General features: G+C 48.5%; 1 protein-coding gene across 2 annotated transcripts in view; it reads left to right on the forward strand.

Moving 5' to 3' along the window:
* The first annotated feature begins 922 nt into the window (after positions 1–922).
* Mical2 (microtubule associated monooxygenase, calponin and LIM domain containing 2) overlaps positions 923–24,645 on the forward strand; it is a 186,902-nt gene continuing 163,179 nt past the window's right edge. For both annotated transcript variants that reach the window (XM_051192696.1, XM_051192697.1), the window contains exon 1: positions 923–1,084. The gene's annotated coding sequence lies outside the window, so the exon portion shown is untranslated. The remainder of the gene's footprint in view (positions 1,085–24,645) is intronic.

Genomic DNA, 24,645 nt, shown 5'->3' on the forward strand with positions numbered 1-24,645 from the left:
CTGCCTGCACTTGCCCTCTCTAGAGGGTGGTACCCAGGGAATTCCAGCAGCCTGGAGTCATGGTACTGTTTGTTTTTGCCTACCAAGTCTGCCTGCTTTCCTCCTCTTGGGTGAGCTCAGTTCCAAGAACATTTTATGGATGCTGTATTGGGCCAAGCTGGGTGATGGGCTCTGGGCCTCAGGGGAGAGTCAGCTTTGGAACTTGCCCACTTGAATCCTATTTACCTGGACTCTGCTGTCACAAAGATTACATAGATTTCGCAGGACTCCCAGCCCTGAACAACTCATTCATGATTTTCTCTGAAATGATAAGGGCACGGCCACTCAGGAAAGCGTGCAAAGCAGAGGTTAGCCATTCGACATCCAAGAAAGAGAAGATGCAATGGATCTGATAACACAGATGGTCTGGTCTGTGTTACCACCCCCTTTTGCACAGCTTTAGCCAAAGTAGGGCCAGTTCAAGGCAGGACCTAAGCAAGGAAAATTGCACGCAGCAAAGCAAGGAATGAGGGCCCAAGAGGGTCAGACAGCTCTAGAAGCCCTTAGCTGCTCTCTCCAGTCCAAAAGCAGACCTTGAGGCTGGCTTTCCAGCTGCCTAGGCCAAGCATCGTGAGGCTCAGCCTTTGCCTCTCCCTGGACATCAGAACACCAAGGCCGGATGTTCACCTCGCAGAAGCCCAGGGCTGTGGCCAGGGTGGGAACGGGCCACTTCCAGGACTGGGGCTGGGCTTCAGCCCACGTGCGACCGCGGCTGCAGCGGTGGTAGCCTTCCCTAGCCTAGGATTGACTGGGAGGGCCCTGGGGTGGGCTCCGCGCTACGTGACCATTGGCCGTTCGTTTCAGGTCTGGGGCGGAGCCTCGCCCACAGAGGCCCTGTCATTGGCCCAACCTCTGAAGGGGGCGTGTCCCAACCGGGTCCTCTGCAGCTCGCAGAACCGCAGGCACCCGGCCGGCTCAACCTTCGCCGGGCCGCCTCGCTCGCTCCGGGCTCGGCAGGCGGCCCGCGGGGTTCCGGATCGCTGTGCCCGCAGCCAGAGACCAAGACAGGCTCTGACCCGAGGCCCAGAGGCCCGCGAGACCTTCGGTAAGACGGAGCGGGAGCGGGCTCCGTGGCGCGCGGGAGCGGGTGGGGAATGTGCCAGTCCTGGATGGACTCTGCGCCTTACCGGGCGCCCCGGAGGGTCAGGTGCAGCGGCTGCGGCCACGATCTCAGATCCACCTGTCTGGCGCGCCGTGGGCTCTCCACCAATCAAAACTGCCATCCTCAGAAACCCAACACACAAGCGCAGAGTGGGCGCCCCTTAGGCAGCAGGGTCGCCTGTCATCGCTCAGGGATCCTTCCCCAAACTGCTCCATGCGATCTGGGTTCCTGTGCCTTTCCCATTCTCTCACTGAGCACCTTGTTTATTTTTATTCTATTATCTTTTTTCTGCCTCCCTTCTTCTCCTCCCTCCTTGATAACAGGAAGTTAAGTTGGGCCAAATGTCAGTGGCCTGGCCGGCGGCGGGCTGAGACCCGGGCTAGTTACTTGGCCCGTGGCAGTGCTTCCAGGGACCGCGCTTCTGTTCCTTCTATATCCTGTGACCGCTGGCAGTCTGTGCTCATCCCCGGCTCAGGAGCACCCCATCCTTGGGTCCTGCGCAGTCACTGGCTGGCCAGCCTTGGCTGGGGTCTCCCTTGCAGCCTTTGCCCCAGCTGCAGCTGTCTGGAGAGGGCGGGGTTAATTTATCCCAGGCCAGCCTCAGTCTCAACCGCACCCTCACCGGCACAGCTGGGAAGGGCCTTTACCGGACCGGGAAGAGGCGTGTTGAAACCAGAGTACTCTCGTGTCTCCTTCCACATTGTTTATTCTGGGCCTGGGTTTCTAAAGTGGAAAGAGCTCTCTTTTGCAAGGCCACTCGCTGCCCACTATGTCTTAGGTGGTTTAGTGGGAGGATAAGGTCAGTAGCCAGTCCCTTTATGGACAGATCCGGAGGGTAAAAAGCCAGAGGCTAGTTGGCCTTCCGCATTCGCGTCCCCGAGTTCCCTGGCACCTGTGCCCCCTACATGCCAGTCATCAAAGCGGAGATAGTGGATCTAACATGGGACCACTAGAACATTCCTTGTTCGTGTTCTTCAGAGGCAGGGAAGAGGGCACAGGCTGGGTCCCGGTGCTTACTCTCCAAAAAGCCCGAGTTGTGTCTGCTCCTGGCACTGTGCCTACCAGCTTGCCTGATGGCTGTGAGGATAAGCTGAGTGTGTGTGCCATTGAGAGATTCTGGGGATTGCAGGAGTAGTTTGCAAAGTGCTTGAAAGGACAGCCAGTGCCAGCGGGATTCACTGCAAACTGCTCCTCACTGTCCTCCAAAGGAGGGCTTTTTGGCAGTGTTAGGGAGGGGTTGACTGTGGTGCTGCCACCTCTGTGGGGCTGGCTTTCCCAGTAGTCTAGAACTGTATTCACTGAAATAACGTTGACCCTTTGAAAGAACTCTAGGATTGTTCTTTCTGCAGTGGGTGTGGGGCAAGTTTTGAAATATACTTCTTCACTTGCTGAGTGATTGAAACCCACAGTTTGAACAGCCCCATTCCTGGGAGTTGCAGATCCTTCCCTCCTGTGATGGGGGTATATGTGTGTCTCTGTTCTCTCAACCATGTCTACATCTCTACCTGGGTTTGCCTTCCAGCTTAGGCCTGACTCTGATCACTCTCCACAGGAAGGAAGAAGTCCTGCCTTCCTGGTGGAGGTCTTGCCTGGGCTGGAGGGGGCTGAACATGGCTAACCCAGGAAGTCTGCAGAGAGAATGCTAACAGTCCCTGTCCTTTAAAGAGCCTGGAAGAGGATGCTGCATTCTGGGACTGGTCATTCTTTACCTCAGGAGCATGTCATATTAGCCTTCTATAGTAGTTGGGGCCATGCCCATTTTACAGATTAGGAAACTGAGATTCAGAGAGATTGCTACTGGCCTCATCAAACTGCTAGGGTCTCATGATGATTCCAGCTTCCAGCTGCTTGGGAAGGGTGCTAAACACCACAGGAATTAGGGAAATGCTGGACACCCTCTGGACTCCTGTTCCATACTGACCAGTTCCCTAATGGCAGGTGAGCAGGTCTTTCCACCCCACTGTGGTTCTCACAGTCTTCCTGGCTCTTTGCTGTGTGTTCCTTTCACACCAGTCTCATCGGGGCATCCACCAGCATACAGAGCAGTTGCCTGTCAAAAAAATGCTACTAGGAAAGTCAAAGCAGAGAATCCAGGGATCCAAGGTCAGCCTAGGCTTTATTGTGAATTGGGGGATAGTCCTAGCTACACAGCAAGACCTTGTCTCAATAACAACAAAGAACAGTGGGTATGTATCATCAGCCTATGACCTGAGGAGGCTGAAGCAAGAGGATTGCTGCAAGTTTGAGACCAACTTAGAAAATAGGAGTTCTAAGTCAGTCATAGCTATCTCAAAAACAAAACAAAAAGACAAACCCAACCAACCTACCAACCAACCAACCAACCAAACATACATACTTTTTTCCCAGGAAAAATAGGGTGGTATGGCTGGATGGTGGTGCATGCTTTTAATCCCAGCACTCAGGAGGCAGAGGCAGGTGAATCTCTATGAGTTCGAGGCCAGCCTGGTCTACAAAGCTACACAGAGAAACCCTATCTTCAAAAACAAAAACCAAACCAACCAACCAATCAACCAAACAAACAAAAAAATAGAGTAGCATAATGAGCCCTGCATGCACCTTCCCCAGTGCCCTCCCCCAGCCATTAAAATGATGCTGCGTTCGTTATTCTAATTTTATGGCCTTTTCTTTTACTTTTCTTTCAGTTCTTTTTTGTTTTAAACTTCCATTTATTTGTGTATACATGTATGGGCATGTGTGCTACAGTTCCTGTGCAGAGATGAAAGGACAATTTGGGGTAGTCCAGTTTCTCCTTCAGTTATATGGGTCCCTGAGATTGAACTCAGGTCATCTGTCTTGGCAGCAAGCATCTTGACCTTCTAAGACATCTCCCCTGCCCCACTACTGGGTTTTTTCTTTCTGAATATTTTAAAGCTGATTTCTGATCCATTGTGTGTGCCATTTTTCCTCTTCACAATCCAGAACACTTCACTTAAAAAGAGCATTCTCTTGCAAAACCATGGTTGTTATTGCACAGGACAGAGACAGTAGTAATCTTACAGGGTCACCTGTCCACATCCAGATGGGCAAACAGGTCTGCTTGTCAGGAATACCCTCGCCAGCTGTCTGCTGGAGTGAGGATCTGTGCACATGCTTTATTTGGTCTCCTGTGCCTTGCTGCCTGCCAAGGGGACCTCAGCAGTGAACAGGGGACAGTCCCCTCCTCTCCATGAGCAATTAACCTCCATCTCAAAAGCTCATCTCTCCAGGGATCACAGCAACGCCCTGGAGACTGGAGTCTACCCTGTCCTTCTCTGGATCCTCGGGAACAAAGCCTGCATACAGGGGACATGTAGCAGAGGCTTGGTGAGCATCTGCTCAGTGGTAGAGGAGCCACTTGAGGGGTATGCTCTGAATGGGGACTGTCAGGGGCTCCTGTGACTGTGGTGAGTGTTTGGAATGACGACTTGCTCATGCTCGCTTGCTCGTGTGGTTGTCGCAGCAGTGAGCGTCAGCCCAGAAGCATCCTGAAATAATAGCAGAACTATTTGCAACGCTTACCCTTGCCACTTTGGTCTGTGGTGTGGAGCCCAGATGGCCACGTGTGTGCCCTTGGCAGCAGCTGGCCCTGCACATCACACATGGCTGACAGTAGCTGAGGTCATTCTGTTCAAGCTTTAAGTTCAGTTCTGTCAAGACCAAGTTGTGATTGACATGGGCTAGGTATCAAGCAGGGCGCATCTTCTCCCCCTTCTTTGAGCTCTACCTCTGCTCCCAGTCAAGGCCCTCCCTGCCATAGCCCTCTGAAAAAAGATGCAGAGTTTTGCTTTTGTTATTTTATTTTTTTTTTTCCTTTTAGTTTTTCTGTAGCCTAGGCTGGATTTGAACTAAATATGTAGTTGATAATGGCCTTGAACTCCTAATCTCCACTGCCTCTACTTCCCAAGTGCTAGGATTATGCATGTGTATCATGCATTATTTTTTTTCAGAAAATATAATACAATTTTAATACTTCCATTATGTCAGTATTTGAGTTGATATTTTTCCTTTCTTATTTACTTCTTAGGGTCTTTAGTTGGTTGGGTTTTATGCTGGAGACCAAAGCCTGAGCCTTCTTATGCATGTTAGTCAAGTATTTGACTTCTGAGCCACACCCCCTGCCCTCTTTAAAGTTTTTCATCTTGAGAGGTAGTCTTACTAAGTTGCCCAGGCAGGCTTTGAAGCCTAAGAAGGCTTTGAAGTTAAGCGCCTCCTGTCTCAGCTTCCCAGACATCTGGGATTACAGGCATAGACCACTAGGCATGACATCACTCTTTATTTTCTTTTTCTCCCTCAAATTTATATAGTAAAACAATATTTTCATGATAGGAATTCCATATTATATCCTATCTGAAACCAGGCCTTCAACTACTTGGGTGCCTGTAGATAAGCTTGGCTGTAGATATGCTTTGGCTACAGCTATATGTATTGATAGTACCTTCAAATTACTGGGATCTTGAAATTTGCTTAGATCATAGTATTGTGTGTATATTAAGTTCATTTTGTTTTTATGGAGGCTGAGCCACCAGAGATGAAGGAAGAACATGCTACTGTCCCATGCTGTCTCTGGAAAATCTTGAAGGACAAACAAACACCTGTGCACCTCACGATAGGGTACCTCTACTCTCCCTACACTAGCTTCTCTTTTCTTCTGGGCACCTGCCACAGATGTAGAACACATGGTTGGGCCCCAATGATAAGGTGCCACTAAAGAATTGGTCCTCCTGCTGCTGGTGGCCGATGTTAAGGCTGGCAAGAGTGATGGTGACAGGGCTTCTTTGGTCATAAACTGCCTCTGCAGGGTTGCAGCTGCCATGAGTCTGATTTTGGGATGCTCCCTTCTCTGTCAGCCTTTTGTGGTACCCGGTGCCAAATGTGATCTGCTTTCTTTCATTCTCTTTCTCTGTTCCTGTGTGCATATCTGAGCATTGCTGTAGTCATGGAAAGAGATACCCTGGCTCAATGAGTATGCAGGCCACTGTGTCTACATAGTGAATACTGTGTTTGCTTTGTTGCAGGTTTTAGGTTTTTTGTTTTGTTTTGTTTTTTACAGGTCTCATGTATGTATTATCTGACCTGAAACTACATAAGCCAGGATGAACTTATTCATAGACATCTGTCTGCCTCTGCCAAACACTGAGATTAAAGACTCTTGCTACCACTCCAAACTTTTTTATTTTAAAGACAAGGTCCATGTTCAGACTGACCTCAAATTTATTATGTATGTGTGAATGACCTTGAGTTTATGATTCCCCTGCCTCTACATAATTTCTGACTGTTGGGATTATAGGTATGCACCATGGCCATTTTATACAGTGCTGGGATTCACACCCGGGGAGTTTTCTGTGTAGGAGCAAACACATTCCCAACAAAGCTACAATCCAAGTTTCTTAGTATGTTCTATATGTGGCTTAATGCTTCTACACAGAACTGTATTCCTTTCTCCCTGAATCTCCATCTCTGTGTGGCTGCTTGGATACCTTGTGGATCTAGCATTCCTCCTATAGTTTGCCTACATTTCTTTCAGGGTATATAAATGTTACAGCAGGCCCTGTCCTAGGCAACAAGGTATATCTAGAGCTCATGTCCTTTTGGCTAGCTGCAGGAGCTGGGTAGCAAGGAGTTCTGGCCCCTGCACAGTTAGAGCCACAGGTTAATGGAACATTCTCAGGCCCAAGTTTCAGACACACCCAGCCCAGGAGCTCAGCACATGCCAGAAACAGGAGTAAGTGTCTAGAACACTCTGTCCTGGCCTTGCTACCTTTGTATCAGTGTGCTGAACTGCCTTTGCTCACAGCCTCTGAATGCTGGCCTTGGCCACTCATTTAAGCACTGACTGGATCTTGGGGTTCTGGAAGCCAGGAGCACGAGGAGCAAGGATGGATGATGATGTTCATGCAGAAGAATCATTCAGATCTTTGAATCACTAAAGAGAGCCACTTCCTGGAGTAGAGCAGACCCAGGTCTGTGGAGAATCTGCCTGCCAACTCCCGTGTTGGGTGCCTTCCCATCCTAAGGTGCCCTGTGCAGTATTTATGGAGTTGTTAGCTCCATGTGTGGGGCCATTTGGATCTTTAACACTTGGATACAAAGATGGTCATGGACAAGAGTCTCTTCCTGAAGGAAGTGTGTATCTCACAGTCAAGTGAAAGGGTAAACAGAGTGGAGGGAAGGGACACATATATGTACTCATTCTAACACAGGCACGTAGATGCATGGTGCTTATCTGTACACCACACACACACACACACACACACACACACACACACACACACAGACAGACATGGTACTTGTCTCAACACACATGTACAGATTCGTGGTTCTCACCTCCACACACAAGCGTATGTGGTATTCACCATCATAAGCATACACTGCATAGAAGCACTCTACATGCACACATCGATGATGGTAAAATACTCATCCGTACAAAGGGAACTAGTGAAAACGCAAGCCTCTTTCTTCCCTCGGCCTCCATCCATGGGCTCTTCTCACTATGGTAGTTGCTGTTCCAAGCCTCCTGTAGACATGCTGTGGGCACATTCTCCTGCCCGTTCCACGCTCTGCTTCTCCGTCTGTCTGTTGGGCAGACCAGAATGGGGAAGAAACAGGATCCACAGGGCCCCAGAGACTAAACAATGAGTTGGCCAAAACTTAACTGTTGCCTCCTCCATGTGTTTCACCGCCTCTCCCTGTCAGGTTTGTGTTAGATCTGGGGGACTCAGAGCATCCAGGCCCTGGGGAGCAACATGAGGAGCAAGTTCTCTAGGCAGGTGATAAAGGCAAAAATGAGCAAGCAGACAAACAACGCATGCTGAGACAGACATGGGTTTGAATTCTAGCCACGTGACCTTGAAAGTTGTGAACCCTTAGCCTACAAAGAAGAGGGGATCACATTTATCTTGAGACATTGATGTGGAGATGAAATTAAAATATTTACAAAGGTCCCTGAGTAGGTATGCATTTCAACGTCTCCCTTTTTTCTACTTATAGTGGTCAATTTCCACAATGAACATCATGAATGGGCTCCTCCTGAAGTGCCATCCTGGGTCTCAAGCTCTGCTGTCCTGGAGGAGTCAGCCAGCTCTCCATTTTTTTCCCACAAGCTGAGCTGCTCCTATCTGCCTGTCTATTGCCCCAACCCCTCTCTCTGCTCGTGTGGTACCCACTTCCATCCCACCCAGCCCGTCATCAGCACCCCATCCTTCTTTGCCCTTCACCTCCTCCCCACAACCTCCTACTCACTTCTGTCCCTTCTTCCCTAGCTAGTGAGCAGTAGCTTCCTGGAGAGGGCTCCCTGTTTATGGTTGCTCCCTGGGGTGTTTATGCTGCCTCTCTTCACAAGCTCCTAGCAGATGTCTGTTTATTGCTGAAACTTCATCCTCAGCCAGAGAGAGGAGCTCTTTTTTTTTTTTTTTTTAGATCTCTAATTGTGGTGGCTGTACAATATGGCTTAGATTGCCTCCAAGTCTAATTTATCATTTCTTTCCAGCTCTACCCATTATGAAACCCCTCAGATGCTGGCAGAGAGACCTTATATGTCCTGATTTCAGAGCAGCATTTAAATTTAGCATACAGTTGTAACCACTTAGATAGGTAGGCCAGGAGAGTGAGGGCAACCAACAGTTTGTCTTCTATCCTGGCTCAGACAGAGGGCATGAATGAGAGGAGCATTTTTGGTATCCATAGCAACAGAAACCCTCCCTCACACCCCCTCTTTCCACCTGAAGGATTGAGCAGGCACTCAGAGGCTGCCATGAGATTAGCTGGCAGCTTTGGAGTTTTCTCTTTCCCTTTGGACTGGGTGGGGCTTGAGGTGCTCAGGGAAGGGGATCTGGGTGGCTTTAGGTAATTTTGACCTCTGTGTCAGAGGAGGAAGAGAGAGCATGAGTCACAGAGCCATGGGATGTCAAGTTGGAAGGGCCCGCTGATGTCATGATCATAAATTTCTCACTCCTGCCTTGAGTTTTTATGTGTAGAATAAAGGGCTCAGACAATGTGGTTTTATTTTTTGAGGCAGGGTCTTATCATGTTGCACAGTTGGCCTTAGCTTGCATGCAATCCTCCTGCCTAAGCCTCCTGACTATTAGGATTTCATATATTCACCCAGTTCCAGCCTTCCTTAAGGAAGGACAGTATTGTGTAGGGTGGGCTAGCCTTGGCCTCAAGCTCTTCCCATATCAGAACACATCTCCAGAGCCTGCCTTGAGGACTGAATTCCTAACTTTGTCTTCTTGGCCTCTGATACAAACCCAGGTTATTGTTTGTTTGTTTCCAAGACAGGGTCTCACCTATGTTGCCATGGCTGTCCTGGAACTCACTATATAGACCAGGATGGTCTCAAATTTACAGAGGTCCACCTGCCTCTGCCTCCCAGGTACTGGGATTAAAGGCACGTGGCTCTACACCCAGCTCACAAACCCATATTTTTAACTGGGAAGACTTACTGTCTGTAAATATTTGTTTCAAGTTGGCTATCAGCTAAACCTTGAGCGAATGCACCAACACGAGCCAGTTGGGAGTTGTGGAGGAGGGCTGCAGAAAGGGCTATAAATAGATACTGGGGTGGCTACCAACAGCTGTAGGCTCTGGCTTGTTAGTGCCCAACACAGTGTGCAGCTGTTGTGCTGGGGCCCAGATCCAACTGCTCTTCTATTACCCAGAATGAGGTATGTAGGACCAGCTTCTTGCTGCTGTATATACACCAGGATTGGGTATGGAATGCACACAGTGGGTGCCAGCCAGAGAACTTCTTGGAGGTGGAAGGGGTAGGGCCAGCTTGTTGGTTGCAAAGCTTCTTGGAAGATGAGTAGGGTGACCTCGATAGAAATAAGCAGAGGCAAGAACACACAGAGGTATGGATGAACGACGTGTGCAGGATGTGAACAAAGTCAAGAGGCAGGAGGAATCTACCTAATCCTTGGGCCAGGTAAATTTAGACCTGCACCATCCTCCCAATACTGAATGCTAGCTAAATATTAAACTGTTGTCTACATCAAGAGGTAACCTAGAAAATAAAAAGGAGCAGTTAAGGCAAGGCTCCAAGGCTTCCGGCATGCCCAGGCTTTTATCTGGTAACCTCCTTTGTGGTTACAGGGTCTGTGTATGCAACCCCATCTTTCTAAGTGCAGTGACCCATTATGAAACTCCACAGCTAGGGTTGTAGAATATGGTTGATCCATCCTTTCCTGCTGCTTGTATTCTGTAGAGCAAAAAGCAACTGTCCCCTTACACCCTTGCTTTCCTTCCTCCAGGTCATTTTTAGGGGAGGAAATGCAGACATAGAGAGTACTGACCCCAGAAGTGGATCAGGAGGTTCTTACTTGCCTGCAGTAAGTCAAAGCAGCAAAATTGGGTGGGGTTGTCAGAGCCCAGGGATGCCCTCCTCCAAAGGAATGGCCTGTGGAAGGATGGTTTCTGTAGTGGTCAGAAGCTTGCAGAGCCCAGCGTCCCATCTGCAATGTTGGTGACTCTCTAGCTTTACCAGTCTCCCTTCCCTCCATGTGCTGGCCAGGAAAGGGAAGGCTGTGTTCAACATCCACCTGCTGCTGGTATTAACCTGGTGGGCGGTGGCATGGCAACTCACTGTGCTTACAGTTTTGACATTTGGGCAGGGCTGCAGGCACCTGTCTCTCTCTCATGTATGCCTTAGGGACACCCTGGGTTTATGTCATGGAATAAATTGCTCTTCAAGGTTCAAATGGAAAGAGTTGAGTACTCATAGGAACCGAGGCATGGTAGGGGATCTTCTGTTCTTTTCCTCCCTCCTTCTCTCCCTCCCTTTCTTTTCTCCTTCTTCTCCACTTCTTTCCCCTTCTCCCTCCCAAACCCCCCTTTCTTTCCTGGCATCAGTTGTCCAAATGGCAGCCCAGGTTGGGTCTTCCATGACCAATTGATCACTTGTCACATTTGATCTGCAGTTCATCACCTCTGATGTGCTGTCTGTGAGGCAGGTTATCACAGGCAGAATTGGACTTGCTATCAGGTTTAGTGACATTATTTACTTCAAAGGATTCATGTGAAGATTAAATAGGACAATGCGCTCTGCACAGTCAGCCACTAGTACCTGACCTACCAGTGGGATTGTTTTTCTGGGTCAGAGTTCCTCTTGCCTTCAAGACTCCCATTTATATTGTTCCATAAGTGACTTTTGCCCTTAAGCAGTGGCGTTTTAAAGAGTGCCTCGGTTGGGACATCATCACAGGGAATGAAGAGATGTAGGAAGCTCACCTTCTTGGTGAGGCCAGCCCCACTGAACTATGAGGTGAGGAGAGCTCTGACCCCACTGGGTACTTCATTTATTTCATTCATTGTCATTTAAATATTTATTACTCTCTTAGGAATTAGACAAATGTTTTTATATTATTCCCGAGTTTTGCTTGTTTAGTTTTTTGAGAATAAGGCTGCCCCGGAACTCAAACTCTCTGTAATGGAAACTCCTCAAACTCATTTGCTATGTAGACTAGACTGACCCTGCCCCTCCCACCTCCTGCCTACTGAAGTATGCATCACCATACTTCGCTTATTTCATATTCCTCTTAAGTGCATATAAAAAGAGAACAAAACCGGTTGCAGCATTTCTGAATCTTCATGCTCGGGGTCCAGCTCTGCAGTATCTCATTTGGACCTGCCCTAGCTAGCATTAACTGACACCCGGACACAGCCTAGAGTCACCTGGAAAAACTCCCAGTTGGGTCATTGTCTGTAAAAGATTGTCTTGATTGCGAATTGAACAATCATACTGGCCATTTTCCCCCCTAAAGATTACATTTTATTTATTTATTTATCTGTGCATATGTGTGGATGTGGGTGGGAGTGCCTATCATATACCACACATGGAGGTCAGGCAATGACAACCTGCAAGAGTTTGTTCTCTCTCTCTACCATGTGGGTTCCAGGGATCAAATCCAGGTTATCAGGCATGGTAGCAGTTGCCTTTATCCTATAAGCCCTCTAGCTGTTTAAATTTGGACTTTGTCTTGAGACAGGGTCCTGATACGTAGTTCGGTCTGTTTTGAACTCGAAGTCCTGAGTTTTGGGATGGGAGCATGCATGCCCTTAAATGCCGACTTATTCAGAGGATCATTTCAGGCATGCATGTAGTGACCACAGCCCCCAGGTCACCAGCATACATTCTCAGAGAGCCTCTGGAGCAATGCTAGAGACCACCCTTTAGGGGACCTCAGACTTTAGCCAGCTTGCTTTGCGAACACAGATTCCAGTTGCCCAATTGGTCCCATCCCTTCTCTTCTCTGACCTATGACAAGATGTCTACTGGCCACCTGCTCTGATATTCTATGCCTCAAGTTCCCACAGGGCTCCAGGACCACTTTCAGGTCTGGTGCTGCCTCACAGATACAAAAGCCACTAAGCCATGAAGCATCTCCTCTCCAGATGTGTGCAGTGCTCGAGGCTAGAGCTCTTTTGGCCTGGAAGACTTAAACTCATTAAAACTGTTGAGACATCCTTTAAAAACAAAACGGGGCTTGGGATATAGACAGATGGTAGAGTGTTTCCCTGCTTGCTCAAGGTTCCAACAGTTAAAAACACCTAAAAACAATAACCAACAATAAAAAAAAAAAAACACATAAACCTAAATAAACCAAGATCCTGTCTCATCTGAGTGTCTATGTCACCTTGGGATAGATTCTTGTGTCTGCCTCTCTCTCTTCTCAGTCTGGAGGTTGGAATCACATTTCCAAGTCTCAGCTCCAGTCAGATCTAGGAGCCCTTTTCTTCCCCAGCTGTTAGGAAGGTTTGTTATCCTCAGATCCTGTATACCAACTTCCCCTTCTGTGGCTCACAAGCTTCACAGGAAATGGTTGTTTTTCCTCTACATTTCCTGTGTCCTGGTCACTAGCCAGCTCTGCCGTTGCTGTGGGAACTAGGGAATTAGGCTAGTCCTGTTACTATGGAAGCTGGAAGATGAAGGTCTCAGAGGGGCCAGGCAGCTCTGGTGGATAACCACTGGGGTCCACCCACCATCAGGACCAGCAGCTTTCCAGACCACTGCATGCATGCTAGCAGTTGGCTTGAGACTTCCATCCTGAGGCAGCCTCTTACCTCAGTCCTGTCACTCGAGGTTTCTGTGTCTCACAGGCTTTCCACATGAAGATTATTTCTCCCCCTTCCCTAATGCAAGTCCATCTCGTACAAGGTTAACGTGGCCACAGGAGTGTGTGGAGTGGGCTGTCAGTTTTCTAAAGGAGTGGACTCAGATTTCGGCTTGCAGATGCAGGAAGAGCATTGTCAGGAGGCAGCTCAAAATGGCTTTCCTGTTTGATTGGCATACTAGCCAGGGTCCAAGAGAAGGGAAAATGTTTTGGGAGGGCTTCCAGAGTTTTGGATTTGAGAATTCAGTGAGTGTATTTCCTATTCCCCTCCCTGAAAAGTCTCAGGTAATCTGGGCATATAATTATCTAATTGGAGTTGGTGAGGCTGCGTGGAAAGAATGTAACTTCCAAGTCTGAGTCAGGCCTCTGTTGATTTCTGCTCACCTGGGCCTTAGCTGCTCAGGTGTACAGCAGTCACTCCAGCCTTCTGCCCTTTGCAGAGGCAGGTGAGAAGACCATTCGGTCTTCCAGTGTCCAGCCCAGGCCCCACACAGAGCATCTTTGAGACATGGCCTCCTTCATCCCACCTGACTCATCTCCCTGCAGGACAGAACTGGAAAGCTCACACTTGTAACCCGCACACTCAGGGAGAGTGAGGTAGGAGGAGTCCTGGGAGTTCAACGCTAGCTTGTGCTATAGAGTGAGAAACAGCCTGGCCTGGGCTACAATGTGATATCATGTCTGGAAAAGAACAAATTAGAAAAAGTCACTGGAGCTTCCACAGTTCCTTGTCACATGGGTTTGCTGAGAGCTTACTTCTTAGCAAGCTGAACGCCAGTGCTGGTCTCTGCTGTGACTCAGGCCACCTCCACCCTGGTGATTCCTGTTAGGCTCCTGTGTCTGAGAGAATCACACTCTGAACCTCTGGTCTGCCAGAAGGAACCAGACACTTAACTTTTCCAGACCCGTGGTGCTTTGCAAACTACTTGGTGGGTCCTATCCAGGAGCCTTTGTAGACAAAGGTCCACAGCTTGTGTGTGTAGATAAGCAAGCAGCAACCAGGCTGGGGGCGAGATGGAGGGTGTGGGAGGGACCAGTCCAGGGAGAGGTTGTTGAGAAGGTGGCTTGCTTATACCAGGAAGTAAACAGAGAATCGTGTAGGGTACCTACTGTGTGTCTGTTCCCTGTGCTATGGGGACATTGGAATTCATCAGGTTTGGCAGCTCTTCCCAGAAAGTTTACAGTGTCAAGAAAGCAAGACACATGTGTGTAAACAAGGGTGGCTGCAGTGGGGGATTGGGCCCAGCCACCAGGAAGTTCATGACTAGTCCAGATGACAGAGGGGAAGGAGGGAAGGCCTTGGTACAAGGAGCATTCTCTATGGGCTGCGGAGACCTGGAAAGTTTCCTAGGAGGGGAGAAGGCGGTGGTGGTGTTTGATGTGGATCTCAAGGGGTAGGCGAAGCGCAGATGGCAAGTGGGAGGAAGCCGAAAGCATCTTTCCCTCTGCGCATGCTAGAGGGAAGGGAGAGAGCTGGTAGGAAAGTGGGAGTAAGTGACATTGCACATATGTGGAAGGTCTTCTGTGAGAGATGCAACAGGACCCAGTAAGGCAAGGCAGGCAGGGTTTGGTTTCCCTCTATTCCAATCTAGGCAACTCCAGAATACTGAGGAGCAGGAGAGCAGGAAGCATGCTACTTTGCCACTGCTCTCCCAGGATGGTTTCTTCCTTGACATTTTCATTTGGTTTTGCTTTAGACAAGTTGCATGTGCTCAGGCTGGTCTTGAACTTTTCTGTGTAGCCAAGGACAACTTTGAGCTCTTGATCTTTCTGCCTCTGCCTCTAAGTGCCATAGGCACACCACTGTACCTGGCGTCTGCTTCATACATGCTAGGCAAACATTCTACCAACTGAGCTACATGCCCCACTCTCCCTGGACACTCTAAGGCCTATTCAGTCATTCTATGGGTAAATACTTTACAAGATGTGGCTCTGTTCCTCTAGAACAGTGGTTCTCAATCTTCCTAACGCCTTGACCCTTTAATACAGCTCTTCATGTTGTGGTGACCACAATCACAAAATTATTTTTGTTGCTCATAATTATAAGTTTGCTACTATTAAGAATCCTAATGGAAATATCTGATGGGTGACCCCATGAAAGAGTTGTCCAACCCTAGGGGTCACGACCCACAGGTTGAGAACCACTGCTCTAATCTGGGTTTATACACAGTGGGGGGGGGTAGGTGTTAGGGAGTGATTAACAACAACAAAATAGTACCCTATCTCCCAGCTCCTGGAACTCTTACCTGAGGAAAGAGGGACAATAAAAGGTCAGTGCTAAAGGATGAGGGGACATGGGAGACAACTTAAGCAGCGAAGGTGGGAGAAGGTGGCTGTTATAAACTAGCCACCTCCAGGGAAGGGCAGGCTGAATCCCACAGGGACCTGGAGTACCCATCAGATGCTCTAGGGTGTGCAGAACTGTAAATGTTCATGAGCAGAGGAGCCAAGAAGAAGCCAGGTGTGGTGTGCCCACCTGTAATAGCAGCACTTAGGAGGCTGAGGTAATACTGTTGTGTGTTCAAAACCTGCAGGAGCTACACAGTGAATTCTAGGTCAGTCTCAGTTACAGAGTGGGACACTGTCTCATAAAAACAAAAGTAACAATAATAGCAGCTATTATTAAAGCACATGGCATGCAGACCAGTTAGCCTTCTGCCTTTGGCCCTGTCACTCCCTAGCCAAAAACACACTGGCAGATTTAAGCTAATCGTTGGCATCCCCATTTCCCTCTTGTGGTCTGAGGTCAGGGCTAGAACAGGCATTTAGGGCCCAGTGAGGAGTACAGACAGCAGGGCCTGGAGATAACTTTGAGGAACCTAGCAGTTGAAGGAGGAGGCAGCAGGAAGGGGACCAGGCTTCACTGAGGAGGAGGGGCAGTGTGAGCGTGAGGCCCAGAGCCTATCCAGGGCCAGAGGATACTGGGGGCTGAAGCAGAGACAATGGGAATGCTTCCTGCCTGGGGGAGAAACAGGTAATGATGCTGTTAGCTAAAATGTGGCTAAACCAGCTCTTAACATGGACTTCTAAGATGCTATGGCAGGGACCCTGAGCAGGAAGTTCAGCTCCATGAAAATGTCCCTGCAGTGAGCAGAGCCCACCATGCTGGAAGGACTCCAAGCCTCCAGCTCTGCTTAAAACAGCACTCTCTTCTTCTCTCTGGCAATCTTGAATGCTGGGACTTGGGGACTTCTTATATGCAAATAGCAACCTTTTAGATTCTCTGCTTGGGCTAGAATCCATGCCTGGCAGGTCTTCAGAGCAGTGCAGACTGGAAGCTCAAACACATCTGCTGTGAGGTTGAGTTTTCATCCTGTCATGGGAAGAGAAGCTACTGGGCTTTGAAGTGTTCTTGCCTCTGAAACCCTCCATAATTTAGCAAAGGAGCAGGTGCTGGAGGCTCTCCAGGCTCTAGGCGACAGGGGTCCCAGTAGGGTTGTTCCCAACAGCAAGGCTCAGATCTCTTCCACCCCCATCCCAGGTGGGTCCCCCTACCCCTCAGCTTCCACACTGGCCTACCTTACTAGCATTCAGAGCCCCGCCACCAGCAATGCCTCTGTCTTAGCATTTTGCTTTGGCTCTACCACACTTCCCTTACCCAATCCTCCTCCTTCCAGGCTTGGCTCCAGCCCTGCCTACTTCATATAGGCTCTTTCCACTTCTTTCCACCCATTCTCCATCTGCCTCCGTGGTAGGAGCCAGCAGCCCTCAGTTCAGCTTCCAGAGTGGGGCACTCTTTCCTGAGGACATGTTTTGAGCATCCACCATATCCCAGGCTGCAAGCAGAGGCTGGGACTCTAGTGGAGTGTGCCTGGCCAGGGCATGTGTCCTATCTCTGCTCCTTCTAAGGTATGTGACTTTGTATAAATGCTTCAGTTTCCTTGATCTCCATGTCTTCATGTGAAGGGAGTGTGTGGTGCCTGCTCACACACTGGGAGCATTGGATGGGATGCTCTGAGCATAGCACTCTGTGCCCAGCTCCAGCCTCACTGGAAAGGGATGACATATGGCAGCTTTTGTCCTACCAGTGCAGTTGTTATGGTTTGCATATGATATGTCTCCCAGAGAGCTGGTGTGTTTGAATACTTGGTGCTTAGAGGATGGTGCTGTGCTGAGAGGCCGGACAACCTTTTAGACATGAGGTATCATTGGGAGACCTCATAGGCAGTAGAAACTTGGACTTAGGGTTCCAGGCCAAACCCACTTCTGGCCAGAGATCCCTGTTTCTTGATTTGCCAAAATGTAGTAAGCTATGTATCAACCTCCTGCCACCAGGGATGGAGTCCCAGCTGCCATACCTTCCCTACTACAATGGACTGTTTCTTTTAAACTGTGAGCCAAAATAAATCCTTTCCTCCTTCAGTCACATCTGTCAGGAATCTGGTCACAGTGGGGAGAACAGCCAACATGTTAGCTCTCACTCTGGCAAGGGGTAGCACTTGACTCAGAGCTGATGTGATTTACGGCCTCTCCATTGGTACCCTTCCTCCTGCTCTCTCTGCTTCCTGAGCCCCAACCCCCACTTCTGCACGTCCTCCTCCAACACCAGGCAGTGCTATACTCCATCACCATTTCTCACCATTCAGCAGGAGTGAACTAGATCAGGCCATGAGAAAGGATGAGCCAGTTTCTTTGATTGTTTGAGTGGCAGAGGGGTGGGAGGTGGGAGGGAGAGGGGGGAGGAGAATGGGAATAATGGGAATACTTAATTGAGGGATCCCTGTGGTGGGGGTATCTACTGCTTCTTCTGTCAGGCAGGCTGTGGTTTATGCATGTCCCTTGGGAGTTGGCAGGTAATGACCCGCAGGTTTGGCTTATTGCCAGTATCTCCATAAACAGGTACAGTGTAGACTCTGCCTGGTGCTTGCTGCCTACCATGACTGTGGTCAGAAGGATTTTCCCATCATTCCAGACCATGGCTTCGAGTTCCATTCTCCAGCAAATGTTGTACACTCCCACTTCTGCCTGTGGTCATGCACTCTTCTGTGCCAGATGTTTGTGTCTGGGCAGGCCTTTCCTACTGGTTGTCTGGGTTACCCCTGTGTACTGTGGGTGTTTGACTTCCTGAGAACTGGGAAGCAGACAACTTACTCTTGAGGCTAATGCTTCAGGAGAGGTGTGGGATAGTCTGGTTTTGTCCTTCATTTTGGCTGTCAGGCCAGAGATTTTTTAAAATTATTTTTGGCAAATTAAAAAACCTTTAAGTTGGATGGTAGTGCATACCTTTAGTCCTAGCACTTGGAAGGCAGAGGGCAGGTGAATCTCTGAGTTCAAGGAGAGCCTGGTCTCCAGAACAAGTTCTAGGATGACCAGGGCTACACAGAGAAACCCTGTCTAAAAAAACAAAATCCTTAAAAAAAAAAAAACCTCACTTAACAGTAGAACTTCCATTCCTGGAAAGATGTTAGAGACTCTACTTGAAGGCCTGGGTCAAACTATCTAAAAATAGAAAAATAGATTATTTTCAGGTGCCAGCCTGGAAGGTAATGAGACATTGAGGCCAAGCAAAGATAACATTGTTGTGCTCAGTACCATGAGCTGGGAACTGCAGTCTGTACCTGTTAAGACAGACTCTCTGGGGACAAATAACTAAGACAAAAACAAAGCCAACTCCCCATGGGAATCTGACAGGCGCCGCTGGTTAAAACACACAGCTCATGTGGCCTCTGGAGACTCACATAGAGCTCTTGGAGATTAAAAATGTTCTGTGTATGAGCAGGCATATGTGCATATGAGTGTGTGCATGTGTTTGTGAGTGTTTGTGTATGCCCAGGTGTGGAGCCCAGAAGCCTTGGGGGTCATTCCTCAGCAGTCATCCACCTTGTGTTGGAGACATGGTCTCTCACTGGCCAAGTAAGTGAGGCTGACTGGCCAGTGAGCCCCAATGATCTGTCTGTCCCTGCTTCCACTGGAATTACAAATTCAGGACACTATGTCTGGTTTTGTATGTGGGTGCTGGGGATCAAACTTGGGCCCTCATGCTTTGGTGGCTAACACTGAATCAACGGAACTGTCTCACCAGCTCCCAAGACAAACAACTTTTAGGTGAGCTGGGTGGTGGTGTATGCCTTTATCCCAGAACTCTGGAGACAGAGGCAGGTAGATCTTTGTGAGTTTAAGGCCAGTCTGGTCTACAGAGCAAGTTCCAGAACAGCCAGGGCAACACAGAGAAATCCAGTCTTGAAAGAAACTAAAACAAACAAACAAAATACAACAACAACAACAGTAAACCTCTTAGGTGGAGAGAAGGCACCCCTGAAACAGAGGCACACTTGGGGCACCCGAAGCTACCTCTCCTGTCTGTCTTCTGATAGCCCCTTCTCTCCTGTGACAGCTGGGGAGAGAATAGCAGGACAGCACCATTGTTCTTTGGCCATTCTGAGCTCTGGGATTAGTGATGGCAGAAATGACCCATGTGAGGAGGGAGCCCAGGCTGGATAATTAGAAGACAAGACCTGGGGAAGACGAGGCATGAGCCATGTAATGGATGAGTTTGGTTACTGATCTCTGTGAGCCTCTGTCCCTTGTCTGGAAAGGGGACCAAAAGATCACCTGGCTCACAAGATGATGGTGTAGATTGGGGTAAGGACCTAAAAATGGGTCAAGTACTCCAACAGGGCAATTTCCCTTCCCTTTCTCCTCTCTTTTCTCCTTTTCTTCCTCTTCCTCCAGAGAGCTATATTAAATAGTTATCTTAATTTTGAGAGATGGTGTACCACTTTGAAGTCAACAAGAATCAGCCCTAGCTTCCTTCTGTATTTCTCTCCTTTTACTTTCCAGATAATCATGGCAATGTCCGAGGCCAGGTTGTTGCCAAGGACTGTAGGACCAGGCTGCTCAGTCTTTGTCCTGGCAGCTTCTTGTGCCCTAAGAGTGGATCTGGGGGCTTGCAGTGGCCACCCCTCCCCTCCCCGCTGCTTACAGACACCTCCATGCACTTGTTTGCTTTGCCCTGGCTGTCTCAGGCATGAGAGTGGACAGCTGGCTCTTCTTCCTGGGCAGATTTGGAGGTGACAAAGCAGCCATCTGTTCAGGGCTGTTGTTCGTCAGGAATCTCCATTTAAGGAACAGTAGCCAAACCCACGTGAGCTTACATAAAGAGGAAGTATATTGGAAGGTGCCTCGGGAGGCTCTGAAGAATCTGCCCTGGTTGGAGATCAGTGGGCTGCCAGCTTCCCTCAGCCATGGTCCCCTTTTTAGTGGTCACCAGCTGCAGGCAGCTCTCATCTTACCTCATCTAGACTAAGGGGTGACTTGACCTAGGGGACCTGACCTTCCAGGGACTTTTCAGAGCAGACTGTATGCATACTCAGGCTTGAGTCTTGTACCTCCATCTTGGGCTGAGGAATGGGAGATAGGGTGGGGTCTGTTGTGAGAAGATAGGAGAACACTGTCTTTCCCTGTGCTTACTTGGTGACTGATGACTAATATTCTAAGGTTCTTGCTTGTATAACTCTACTGTTCTATAAAGTTGACCCTGTTTTATGTGCCATGAGACTGAAGCATGAAAGTTAAACAGTCTGCCCAAGGATGCTTCCTTGGGACTAGGCTAGGCAGAGGCCTCCAGACATGTCCCTATGCCACTTCCAAGCAGATGCTGAGAACTGGTGTTTGGATAAGTCCTTTACCATATTATCTCATTTAATCTTCAAACCATCCTTATTGGGTCCATTTTTAAATAATAATAAAAATAACATATTTCTAAGACAGGGGCTCATGAATCCCAGGCTTACTTTGTAGCCAAAGATGGCCTTGAACTTTTGAGCTCTTGCCTCTACCTTCTAAGTGCTAGGATTACAGGTATATATTGCCATGTATGATTTTATGTGGCACTGGAGATGGAACCCAGAATTCAGTGTGTATCAGGAAAGCATACCAACTGAGATCCATCCTCAGCCCCTGGCATCTGCTTGTGACTTTTCCAAGGCCACTAACTATGTTAGAGTACAGGAACCAGACTGGGAAGCCAAGATGTTGACCGGGAAACCTTTAGATGAAGACATCTCTCTTGCCCAATCGTAGGCTCCTGAGTCCCAAACTCAGCTCAAAAATCTGAGCCTCTGTCCTCTCCAGCAGGCTGGGATGTGGAGACGTCACTCATTGCATGCTGCTTTGAAGTTTGAACCTGTCTTGATTTGTCTAACTAAACTCACACCAAATGGCACCTGAGCCAGCCCATGTGATATGGTATATTCAGGTTCTGTATCACACATTGCCCACCCATTTTTCTTAATGTATTGGAGATTGGACTGAGGTCTTACACAGGCTAGGTAAACAATTCTGCCACTGAGCCACACCCCCAGCCTTTAGTCAACACCTATTTCCTGAGTGCTGGAATATCTCAGGCCCAGTCTAAGTACATAGATTACTCTGACTCCATGCAGCTAGATGTGGAGAACATTAGACAGGAAGACCCCCTGAGTTCTCCTTTGGGCTTCACAAGCTCTTGGGATCCACAGGGACACATGTACCACCAAGTCAAGTCCACAGAGGACCAGAAGCCTCCTGCTTCTTGGCTTTTGCCTGGCATGGTGTCAAGTTCCTGGGAGATGATGTTTCTTCATTTGACTGATCACAAAGGGAGGCTTTGTGTGTCAAATGAACAAGTGTGGGCCTAGACTTGGGCTGCTCCGCCATGGATCCTAGGACTGCTGTGGTTAATGCTAGTTGGAACTTTGGTTCAAGCACATGACATAGTTCTAGCTCTTTCCAGGGAAGGTGGGATGATTTGCCAATGCAGAACATAACTAGCCAGAGCAAAGCCTATTCCACAGGTAATTCCATGCCTAGTCTATTAACCAATCATCTTTGTTTCTAAAGCCAGGGTCTATGGGCAGCTGAAGAGGTCAATGCTGAGGGAATCACCATTTATGTGAAGATGAAGACATGATGGCAATGGACTCTGGGACCTTTTGGTCAGATGTGATATGTAGGGCGTGTTTGGCTATTGGTCAGAATGTAGGTCTTTTGAGTGGCTAGATCACAGTGTTCCCAGGCCTCTGGGAATCTGATTAATGTTGCCCTGACCCAGTCATGTTCATGTCCTTACCACTGTGAAAGCAACCCAAGTAGACCCCCGCAAAAGTTCCTCTTTCCCTATTCTTCATAGATCTCATGAGCTCTAGGATGCAGGACATGATTACAGATTCTTAAACTCTGGTTAGACTGGCAGTAGACTTCCAAATTCAGGATGACTGACTCTCTTACGGACTAGTCTTAGAAACTTCCCTTTGGATGCAGACCAGATATATGAGGACCCTGGCTGTTCTGACTTCTGGCATGAGGCATCAGTACCGAGCCTACAGCTCAGGCTGACAGAATGTAGCCAAGGCAGGCTAGCCTGTTCCTTGGTTGGCACAGGCCCTGAGGGCTGTGGGCATTGTAATAGGGATGATGATGGGCAGGGTGTTAGTGCCTGAACAAGTGACTACTTTCAGAACTTGCCAACTTCACAGGCTGTGCAAGCCACCACAGCTGTTCAGGGCATCTCAGCTTGGATGAAAGGATCCTGAGTGTTGAGCATGTCAACATGGGCTTGAGCCCTGCCATGTTGTAGGGACAAGGCAAGTGCCTACCAAGCTTCCAAACTTCACCTTCTAGTCTGTGCAGAGCTGCTGGGATAAAGTGTATTTGGTCCTGGCAGTGATAACTCCTCTGTGGCTAGTACTCAATAAATAGTGAGTTTCCTCTCATGAGTGATGTGAGCAACTGGACAGGGGATTGATCCTTCCTCCCCACATCCTACACATGCCTCTTTATGTGCTAGAGAGAATAGCCATGTATGAGAGACAGAGACGGAGAGAGAGAGAGACAGAGAGAGAGACAGAGAGAGAGAGGAGAGAGAGTAAAACAGGACCTTTGCTTCTCTAAAGCATGGGTATCACCTCTACATATCTCACATTTCACATCTGTGTTAGTTTTCATCCTCTTAAAGTCTCTGAGAAATTTGCATTTTCTTTGAGTGTGAAACTAAATCACCAGAAATATTTTATATCTCTGAACTCTTCTTTCCAAGCAGGTGTGGAAGCATTTTCTACAGCAACAATTAGGATGTCACCAAATCCTGTGGGTGGTCCCTGGAAATCAATGTAAGAATTTGGTTAGGAAACGGCCATGTTTATCTGGCTCACTTCTGTAGCTTTCTAGTTGATTTATTCTCTGGGGACCTTTCCACCTTAGACAATTGGACAGCTTATACATTAGTAACTTGTTAAGTTTTATACCAGTTGGACTTGCTTTCGTTCCGTCTTGAGCTTAGGAGTTCTGGCACTTTGTCAGTAGACTAAAGCAAACCTAGTCCAGGGTGACCCTCCATGGAGACAGAGCTGACTTCCAGCCCCACCCCCACATATACACTTCTCACTGTTCTGCCTTATTTTCTGTTTCTCCTCCACCCTGGCTCCATTCCCACTGTCCTGAAGCAGCTCACCGTGTCCAGGACATGCTGTTCCCCTAAGAAGCTCTCTGCCTCCCAGGAGAGGTTGGTGAAACTCCTGTCTTCCCATGGTGCTTTGTGGGTTCCTCAGACCCACCAGCATGGTGTCTGCATTTGGTTCTCACCTACAGGCCAAGGAAGTCTTTGGGGGTAAGGAACTTCCATTCAACCCTGTCTGAGCTGGGCATAGCTCCAGCACAGTGAAGGTAAAGGTGGGTAGTAGATACTTGCTCAAGAATGTGAGCCCCAAGTCTGTTTAAGACCACAAGAGCCTGAAAGTCAGTGGCACAGTACTCCACATGAAAGACAGTTGTATTATATTCGCTGATATGACAAATCACAAGCTGTCAGGGCTTGCTTGCTCCAGGTCATATACACATGAGGCCAAGGCCTCCTATTTTCTGTGTCCTGGGTTTGTCTGGCTTCTGTAGTACTAATCTTTATCATGAGAGATTTAGAACAAACCCCTCATTATCAAACAGGTAAACAGAGGCCCAACCTGAAAAGACTTTCTGCAGGTTGTAAAACTAACTGGTGTAGGTGGAGTATTGGACCGTAGGCAATGGACAAGCACTATGGCCTTCTTTCCATTCCCTGCTTCCTCCTGCTTTTCCTCTCTTCTGTGAACTGCACTCTGAGAACATTATGAGACCCAGTGTCTTCCTTCATTGGAACTTACAGAGGGCCCTGAGCTGGAGGGACACAGGAATACTCAGGACTTGGAGTGAGGGTAAGGGTTAAGGGAGAACAACAGGGTCCAATCTAAGAGTCCAGGACTAGGGTAACAACTGGTGGCAAATTGGTTCATGCATTAGAGGCTGTCTTGGTGGGCACTGAGGACCCACAAGGGGACAGGATGAGAGGTTGGCTGAACTCAAAGCTGCTGTAGAATTCCAATTCCTAGTATTGGGTACTGACTCAGGCAGAGAGATCCAGATTGACACTATGTTCCAGCCTGAGAT

This window comes from Phodopus roborovskii, unplaced genomic scaffold (assembly GCF_943737965.1).
Source record: "Phodopus roborovskii unplaced genomic scaffold, PHOROB, whole genome shotgun sequence".
Classification (NCBI taxonomy): Eukaryota; Metazoa; Chordata; class Mammalia; order Rodentia; family Cricetidae; genus Phodopus; species Phodopus roborovskii.